Below are 10,007 nucleotides of genomic sequence, written 5' to 3' on the forward strand. Positions count from 1 at the left end.
CCATGATTGTACGAGGTTTTGATAGTCCCATGTTCGGACATTGTGCCGGTTAACTTTCCCAGATAAGTGAAAAGTTGTCTCGTAAGAAAACATAACATAACTAAAAAAATTATGAGTGTCATGTCAAAGAGAGTTCTTAGGGATGGAGATTAGACGGAGAGGAGATGGCAACTAGGAACCGGAAGGTGACATTAGTCTGCTGTAGAAACCGGACATATATGTTTTCTGATGTGACAACTTTCCAATTGTCCGGGAAAATTAATCAGCACAATGTTCGAATATGGGGCTATCAAAACGAAACAGGAAACATTACATATTATCTACATTTTAGAAACATATTTTATTTCGTAACGTTGTCGTTAACCTGTAATCAACATTAAATGTGTCAAATTTACGATTTAATTTATTGAACACGTTTCACTATATATATGTACATCATAACAATATAAAGAATTCCAGGAAATGAGTACTTGATCATCTGCTCCATAAATCTTGTTCCCACTTATTTCTCCGTAGTAAGATTTACAATGTCATTAATAGCCTTAGGAAATTAATTTGCACAGAACCGTGTTTTTCTTTACAGTTGTAAATCACAAGAGATTTCCCAAATGTAGACAAACTAATTAATGGTTTTATATTGCAGTGGAAGGATAATACTCCGACAAATTTGTGAAGATGTTACTGGTACGTGTTCATATTGTCTCCTGTGGGACTAAAGTATGAGATATATGCCTATATGTAGAACTTGAAGGGACAAAAAGAAATTAGTAGTGCAAGAAGTGTTCTATTTACATAACAATGAGTTTAAAATCTACTGCACATTAAGATTTTAGAGCTTTCTTTTCAACATAAATATAAAACTTGTTTACGTTATGGGAGAGCTTGAAATTTGACGAAAGAGATGATAAATCCATCCCCAGTACCATAGCCGTAATGTACACAGTTTGTCTGAACAATAAAACCATTTGCAAGGTGTACCCTTCTGCAGGTCCCGCGCCATAGTTTCGTGGTCTAAGGCATCGTGTCCGGATTCGCGTTACGGAGTTATTTCTCAGAGGTAGAAAATTTTCTCATGAAATTTCGGCTAGTGTGTATGGAACTGGTGCCCATCAAGCACCGTGATGAATCTGGAGAACTACGATACGTAATCCGGTTTCGAAAATCGGCTGTAATGGCTGGGGGATTATCGTACTATGGTAATCACCCGTTACCACGGTCTTGGTTAGATGATCGTTCGCTTCTACTAAGGAAAGTGGACGTGATACCAACAGTCGTCTGGTCGGCCTTGATCCTTCATGGGCTGTGGTACCACGGATTACTTACAGTCATAGATTATCAAAGCATAATATATTAGGCCTACCTATTTAATTTTTTGAAAAGAAATCGACAATTCTTCGTATTCTGAAAAATCATCGATTTATCTATAATAATAATAATAATAATAATAATAATAATAATAATAATAATAATAATAATAATAATAGTAATAATAATAATATTAGTAATAATAATAGTAATAATAATAGTAATAATAGTAATAATAATAATAATAATAATAATAATAATAATAATAATAATAATGGCAGTGATACTACTGCTACTGCTACTGCTGCAACTTACAAATGGCTTTTAATGGCCCTCACATAAGGCCGCCATCAGTCCCTATCTTGTGCAAGATTAATCCACTCTCTATTATCATATTCCACCTCCCTCAAATTCATTTTAATATTATCCTCCCATCTACGTCTCGGCCACCCCATAGGTCTTTTTCCCTCCGGCCTCCCAACTAACACTCTATATGCATTTCTGGATTCGCCCATACGTGCTACATACCTGCCCATCTCAAACTCTGGATTTCATGTTCCTAATTATGTCAGGTGAAGAATACAATGCGTGCAGTTCTGCGTTGTGTAACTTGCTACTGCTACTACTACTACTACTACTACTACTACTGCTACTACTACTACTACTACTACTACTACTAATAATAATAATAATAATAACACTATACAACAATGAAAATGTAAATTGAATAAAAAATAGCCAGTTCTTATAAACTTTGTTATGCTGATCATGAATATCGGAGAGAAAATTAAAAATCATCTCTAGTTTTCATTTGGCGCAGGTTTTTATAGTGAGTTAATTGTATAGGGATTTTATACTAAGTTAAAAATTAACAACAGTAGTTTGGCAAAGGTATAAGTGATTTTAACAATATTTATTTCTTTCAGTTTCTAATCTTCCTCATATTTCAATATTCTGATAATAAACGTTTCTTACCTTAATTTTCAGTATCTTCTTTTGTCTCTCTCCTGCTCAACATCAGTCATTTTTAGTGCATATTTAAATTCGTTTTTCACATAAGTACCAGGTGTAGGTGTGATTGTTGATTTATTTTAAGGACGTGAAGATTCGAGTGATTTCTGTTAAGGTGAACAAAAATGTCACAAGTTTATGTGAACAGTGCTGACACCTTTTGCTATGTGTGTAGAGAACTGACATTTTCTTCATAAAACCTCCATTAATCAGAAAAACCTACCACTGTTATTTTGATGTAAAACTGGGAACCAAGATGGAACTTCCAGCAACATAAGAAATTTAATTAATGGAAAAGGACATCCGATGTCCTCTGCAGTACTCATGATCTGGAAGATGCCAACCAACAGTATAAATGACTGCTACTGTTGAATGGTTGCCCTATCAGTCAGGAAATTTGTAGGAAGAAGGAAAAGAAGAAGAGGCGATCAGTGGCCTATTCTAACAATTCGCTTTCCATATGTCCAATACCACGAGGGGAGGATTACCAACACCTGAACCATCGAAAGAATACCACATTACTTCCGATGGGGATGAGGAGGAAATAAATGGTGCTGAGTCTCATGAATTCCGTATATCGAAGAATCCTGATTTTCTTGCAGATTTAGGCTACCGTCTAGTGCGTCACAAAGACCTACTCAAAATGAGTTAAGTGATCTCACAAGAGATTTGGATCTCTCTGAAAGTAATGCTGAGATTTTAGCATAGCGAATACATCAGTGGAAATTACTGTAATAAAATACAGGGTGTTTCGGGCTAGTATTACAAACTTTCACGGATGATGGGAAAGGGCACATGTATCAATTTGAGATAAGGTACCCTGATTCGGAAATGACTGAGTCGAAAGTTACAAACAAAAATAGTTGTTTGGAAATAAAATAATTTTATTCCTCTGTACACCTTATTTTTGTGTATTTATCTGTACAACTTACACATACTGCATTCATCTGATGTTGTTTACGTTGTCTACTTACAGTATTCCATTCAGTGCGCTGTCTGAGGGGTGGGGACAGGAAACTGCACTAAAGCAATACGATAGCGTAATGTGTAACGGACATGGTCGGTCCTGATATGCACGTCTGTAGACAGCAGTGCATATATACAAGTTGCATTGTCCAGTCCATCAGTCCTATTGAAATGGAGGAGTACACGAGAGCGGAATATGCAGACTTGATTTTCGAATACGGATGAGCCAATGGGAACAGTAGACAAGCTCACAGTGTGTATCGGACCGAGTACCCACGTAGGAGACATCTAGCTCATACCATCTTTCCACGACTGTTCCAAAGGTTAAGGGAATGAGGGCACGTGGTGCGAAGTTACAATTCAATTTCCACACAACTATTTTTGCTTATAACTTTTGACTCAGTCATTTCCGTACCAGGGTCCTTATCTCAAATTGATACATGTGCCCTTCCCTATCATCCCTGAAAGTTCGTAACACCAGTTCGGAAACACTCTGTATAAATATTTAAATATACCGAGAAGGAGCCCCTGTTCACAGTTCTTAGGCACCAATAGAACAATAAATTACAACGAAACTGTGAATGAATCTTGTCATGCTAAGAAAAACTTGGTTGCAATATGTCGTCGTATATTTACTTCCTCTATGCTCAGCTCGACAAAGACAATAGTTTCTTCATAGGCTATATGTTATGTTGTATTATTTTGATATTACTCTCAATATTTTATGTCTTTATTTGTAAATGGCACTGAAATTTATCAATGCCTATCATATCACACCATTCAAGTAATTATTTACTTAAAAATTATTAGTTTGACTAATTTCTGGAATATAAGTATATTTATTTAGTGAGTATTTTGATACTAAGATGCGGAAGATTTACTTCAAAAACTAAAGCTAAGTATTTTTGTGAATGGTGATATTTTATCATCTTATGCTCAGATGAATCTAGAAAACTCAATTTGATGCCACTTACACACTGTCAATGAAAACTTGTTGATCAGTGTAATTATAGTATAATCTTTCTTCGTCTGTTTAACCTTCTCCTTTCCAACCGACTTACAGTCAAATGTAGCGAAGGGGAGGATATGGGGTATTAGGCCTATAGCTATGGACCAACACTTGACAGGTACAAATTGCGGGCCTACCTGGTCCTATGGTCAGCACGGCGCAGCCACCGTTGAGACAACACAAAACAGCATATTACACCATGCACGGAAGATAAACCTCTTCCTTTGTCCACGTCGGGAACTGAACCATGGAGCACTTGATTGGGAGTTAACACGTTGTCCATATAGCTGAAAAAAAATAAATAATAATAATAATAATAATAATAATAATAATAATAATAATAATAATAATAATAATAATAATAACAATGAGAGGAAAATGGTCAAGTCCAAAAACTGAAGTGAAAAACAATAGTAATTTGAAGTCAATAAATCTTATTGTTACATTAAGCTTACACAGTAAAAAGGAACAGAAGTGAAGAACACGTTTCGGAGGAATTTCATGAGATAGAAATATTACGAGGAAAGATATTGAAAATATCTTTAAACAAAAGGATGTGACGATTGAAATACAATGGATGTAGAGCATTAAAATTCTACTTATTGGATCAACTGGGAAAGTTCCACAATGATCTAAAATTTATATGAAAAAGCAAATGTTCCCAAGAATCAAAACAGCATAATACAAATACCATTTCTCCTTTAAACTAGGCTCGTCAAAACGTGGAAACTTTACCATCTAGACATCCAGAATCTGAAAACTAGGCCTACAGGTTAACTGTGTTACCCATAAAAAGATCACTCCAAATTAATAATAATCGTAATAACATTTAAAATTCTTTTATTTTTTTTTCTATTGATTTGGACACGCTTTTATGTCAAATATTTAAGTTATTTGTAATTTTCAATTTTAATATTTTAAAGATACATTGATTTGTATTATTACTTTTCATTTTTATAAAAAAAATTTAGAATACTTAAATATAGGCTACTACATATATATATATATATATATATATATATATATATAAATGGTCCACACCTGTGGAGTAACGGTTAGCACGTCTAGCCGCGAAACCAGGTGGCCCGGGTTCGGGGCAAGTTACCTGGTTGAGGTTTTTTTCCGGGGTTTTCCCTCAACCCAACATGAGCAAATGCTGGGTAACTTTCGGTGCTGGACCCCGGACCCATTTCACTGGCATTATCACCATCTCATTCAGACGCTAAATAACCTAAGATGTTGATAAAGCGTCGTAAAATAACCTACTAAAAATAAAAAAAAAATATATATATATATATATATATGAAATTGTATTCTTGTTATTTCATACAATTGTCTCTGTAGACAGTCTACAATAGTGGGAAGTGTTCAATAAATTATTATTATTATTATTATTATTATTATTACGAGGAAATAACGACCGTTTGCGCATACACGCCGCGCAGCTGACTCCCCTTCCTTGTTTGAAGGTTAACTGGCTTCCTTAACATGTGTTCTCATAATGTTGTTAGTACTGGTTGCAACAAGTCGCCATTGTGCATTTTGTGTTACTTCAAAATGAACGACGTGATTGATAATCCCGCCGACTGTGAGGTGAGGAGTGTGATTCGATTTTTGAATGCCCGACATTTGAAACCTGCAGAAATTTACTGGCAATTGAAAGAAGTGTATGGTGATGCTGTAATGAATGAAAGAAATGTGAGAAAATGGTGCGAAATGTTCAACAATGGGCGAAAAAATGTCCACGATGAAACTCGACCCGGACGCCCATCACTCATCACAGAAGACCTGAAGACTAAAGTGAACGACAGAATCTCGCAAGACAGGCGCACATCACTCGACGAATTGCATATTGCCTTTCCTGACATTTCTCGTTCTTTGCTTGGTGAAATTGTGTCACAACATCTTGGCTACCACAAAATCCGTGCACGATGGGTTCCACGGCAGCTGAGTGACCAACACAAAACTCAGAGAATGGCCTCAGCATTGACATTCTTGATGCGATATCACACAGATGGAGACGCCTTTCTTGATCAAATTGTGACTGGTGATGAAACCTGGGTGTCTCACAACACCCCAGAGACCAAGCGCCAATCACGTCAGTGGTATCATCCCTCATCACCCAAGAAACCGAGAAAATTCAAACAGACTCCCTCAACACAAAAAGTCATGGCTACTGTCTTTTTGGGATCGAAAAGGTGTTCTTTTGCTGGATTTCATGCCAAAAGGCACTACGATAATGCAAATCGTTATTGTGAGACTTTACGAAAACTACGGCAAGCCATCCAAAACAAGAGGCGAGGAATGCTTTCGAGAGGAGTTGTGCTTCTTCACGACAACGCCCGCCCGCACACTGCTGCTTCAACTCGAGAATTGCTGGATCAATTCGGTTGGGAAATCTTTGATCATCCGCCCTATAGTCCAGACCTTGCTCCTAGCGATTTTCACCTTTTCACTAAGCTGAAAGACTTTCTGGGTGGTACGCGTTTTGGAAGTGATGAAGAGTTGAAGAAGACAGTGAACACCTGGCTTAATGAACTGGCGGCAGAGGAGTATTACACGGGAATTCTAAAGCTAGTGAACAGATACGACAAATGTTTAAATGTAGGTGGTGATTATGTAGAGAAGTAAAGGAAGCTTCAGTTATGTAACAGACTTTGTTTTTTCAAATAAATATATTTTTCTAATTATTACAACAAAACGGTCGTTATTTCCTGGATCCCCCTCGTATATAAAGAAAATATCTAATACGAAAAGTGGTTTGTAAGAATTATGTTGAATTATCTGAAAATACAGTTTTATAAATAGGTAGTTCCGGCTAAGAACCTGAGAGCATGGTATTTAAGTTCTTGGAAATAATAGTTCCCTTAATGTGGACGAATCTATTCATAAAGGTAATGTTAATATAAATCGAAACCTGGTTTACATATAACATGTACAAAACAGGAAAAAAAAAAAAAAAATAGCATGACTAGGAATGTATACATTTTCATATATTCAACACTCTTGATTGCGGATTATTAATGTAACTAAATCTGCAATATTGAATTGAACACTTTAAATTTTAATTATAGTATAAATGATTGTTTATAAATGCTAAATTTTACATTAAGTGTCATGTTTTAAAGTTACTTTGGAAGTGACGGGTTCAGCACCACTTTGATTCTTATTTCACAGTTTACATTAGTTTCATACACACCCCCTGTTTGCAGAGACTCAGAAAGAGACGTTTTGTGGTACGTGAGCAGTATACAATGGAGAAAGTTATTAACGGTTGCAGAGGGAGACACTCTGATAAAGCAATAATTGTTACTAATTAATGGTAAGCACAAATAGATATGAATATTTGAGATTTAAGAGCAAAAGTTTAGAGCGGGGCTATGACATCAGCAGCGGGCAGGTAGAGTGAGGGAACGGCCGACATCGTCCAGGGCCCACAGTTCTGTTCAATACTTGCTGGGGCGCCGCGACGTGGAGAAGAGGGGGTATGTTGTCGGCGTCGGAGTGGGTGAGGAGCTACAGGGGCGAGGGGGCGTCGGCTAGACAGCCGGAATTACACACTACTCGAGTCAAAACAAAAACTATAATCATTTTAAATTTCTTAAAATTCTGCGATATAATATTCTATTATTCTTAATATAAAACAAAGTCAATTAAAACTTTAACGCTTATATTGGTATTTATCATTTTGATATGTGCATTAAGGATTGCATCTGAACATATTTTTCATTGCACTTAATTCATATTCATGAAAGGTAGTGGCATCGTCAATGATTTAACATGGGGATGTGGCATAAATTAAAACTCCTCAACCTGACTTATGGGAACCAATTTCACTTCGTATGGAACTGGTACAGTCGCCACTGCATACGCCATATGGATATATACTGTATATAAGCTGCATTCTCAGAAACTTGTTTTAAGGGGTAATGCATTCTAGAAGGGTGGGGGGGGGGGGAGTAGAACTGCATTCCTGCGGTACCTCGCGACATATGCGTGAGGTAATTGTGTTTTATCTTCCGTCACGTGAACGTCCATGTGTACGGAATATAAATATAGCACACGACTGAGAAACTTGTCGTGTGAAAGAGGGTGCTTTCGTCTAAAGTCTTGGTTGAAAATATCATAAAACACTACGTTAATATGTATATCTATTAAATAATAAATAAACCAAAACCTCCTTAAACATAAATACTATCTATAGAATAAATCTATATTCAAAGATTCTAAATCCATTGCACTTATCTGCCAAAATAGTAAAAATTAATAGTAATCATACAACAAAAATTATTCCAAATATTTGGTCCTCTCGTACTAAGATATAAAATTAATTATACAGACAGTACATCTCACTTGATGATATGTGTCAGAGGAAGTATGCAACTGAAGTCTGATCAGTGGAATATGTAGCTAATCAGCGATGTATGCATTGGAGGGGGAAAGGAACTGGCCACCCTACTCCATTATCTCCTGGCCTAGTTTTCTCATGTGTGATGTCTTATTGGTGTTACTTATGAGGTTCAAACCTGTCTTCGGACAGTTGACTAAACAATATTATATAACTGGATTTGCTAGGAACATTTTCTAACTACACTCGTAACTTTATCAGACGTGTCGTGTGTGTGTTATTGGGAAATTGTTTATGATTTTGTATCAGCTATGATGTGGAGAGATCAATGTTATCTACACCGATGAGAAGCATGAAAAAGCATAGAGGATATGAGGAAATGGAGTATGGAAGGACTGAAATATGGTTTTAGGTTGGGACAGCTGGAAATATTATGAAGAAGGGTTATGTTATTACTGGTTGTATTTTATTGAATTAATGGGGGGGGGGATAAATTTATTATGACGATGAATTAAAAGAGTGAAGATGGTAGGTAAATTGAACTGTCAGTAAATAGGAGAGAACGTTTTTGTGGAAGTTTAAGCAAGATCAATTTTATTACATGAACTACTTAAAGCCAGTCCTCAAATTTTGTTAATATTACTGTATCTTCTTTTTTATATTGATTGTAGGCTATTATTTTATTCCATTTCTATTGTTGTAATTATATTCTGTATTCTTTATATTTAAATTTAAATTTAAGTTGTTCTAAGTATGACAGACAGTAGAAAGTAATGATCGGTGTATTTTTTACTTAGCTATTTAACGATTCTGTATCAAATACTAGGTTGTTTAGCGTCATTGAATTGGTCACAGCGAAATGGTATTTGGCGAGATGAGGCCGAGGATTCGCCGTAGATTACCTGACATTCTCCTTACGGTTGGGGAAAACCTCGGAAAAAACCAACCATTCCAAGCGGGGATCAAACTCGCGCAACTCAGAATGGGTAAGCAAGCGCCTTAGCCGACTGAGCTATGCCGGTGGCGTGATCGATATTGGAAAGATGAAACAGTTAAATATAATAAACAGTATTAAGAATATCAGAAACTTCAATGGCTTAAAGAGTGAGAAGTATTAAGTGTTAAACATGATTACAGTTATTTTAGTAAGAACAAAATTCAAGAAGAAATATTAGCGGAGTTGATCTGTGAGGGAAATATCGTATTAAGAACTTAGTAATGATATTGAGAACAACAGTATAGGAAATAAACTTTTCTGCAGTTAATGCCACGTCAGTCCCTGGCATAAATAAACTTATAGGAACTAATATATTTAGAGAGTTATAGTGTGACCTAAATACAGGAATGTGAAGGCACACTATAATACGT

The sequence above is a fragment of the Periplaneta americana genome, chromosome 5 (assembly GCF_040183065.1).
Source record: "Periplaneta americana isolate PAMFEO1 chromosome 5, P.americana_PAMFEO1_priV1, whole genome shotgun sequence".
Taxonomy (NCBI): domain Eukaryota; kingdom Metazoa; phylum Arthropoda; class Insecta; order Blattodea; family Blattidae; genus Periplaneta; species Periplaneta americana.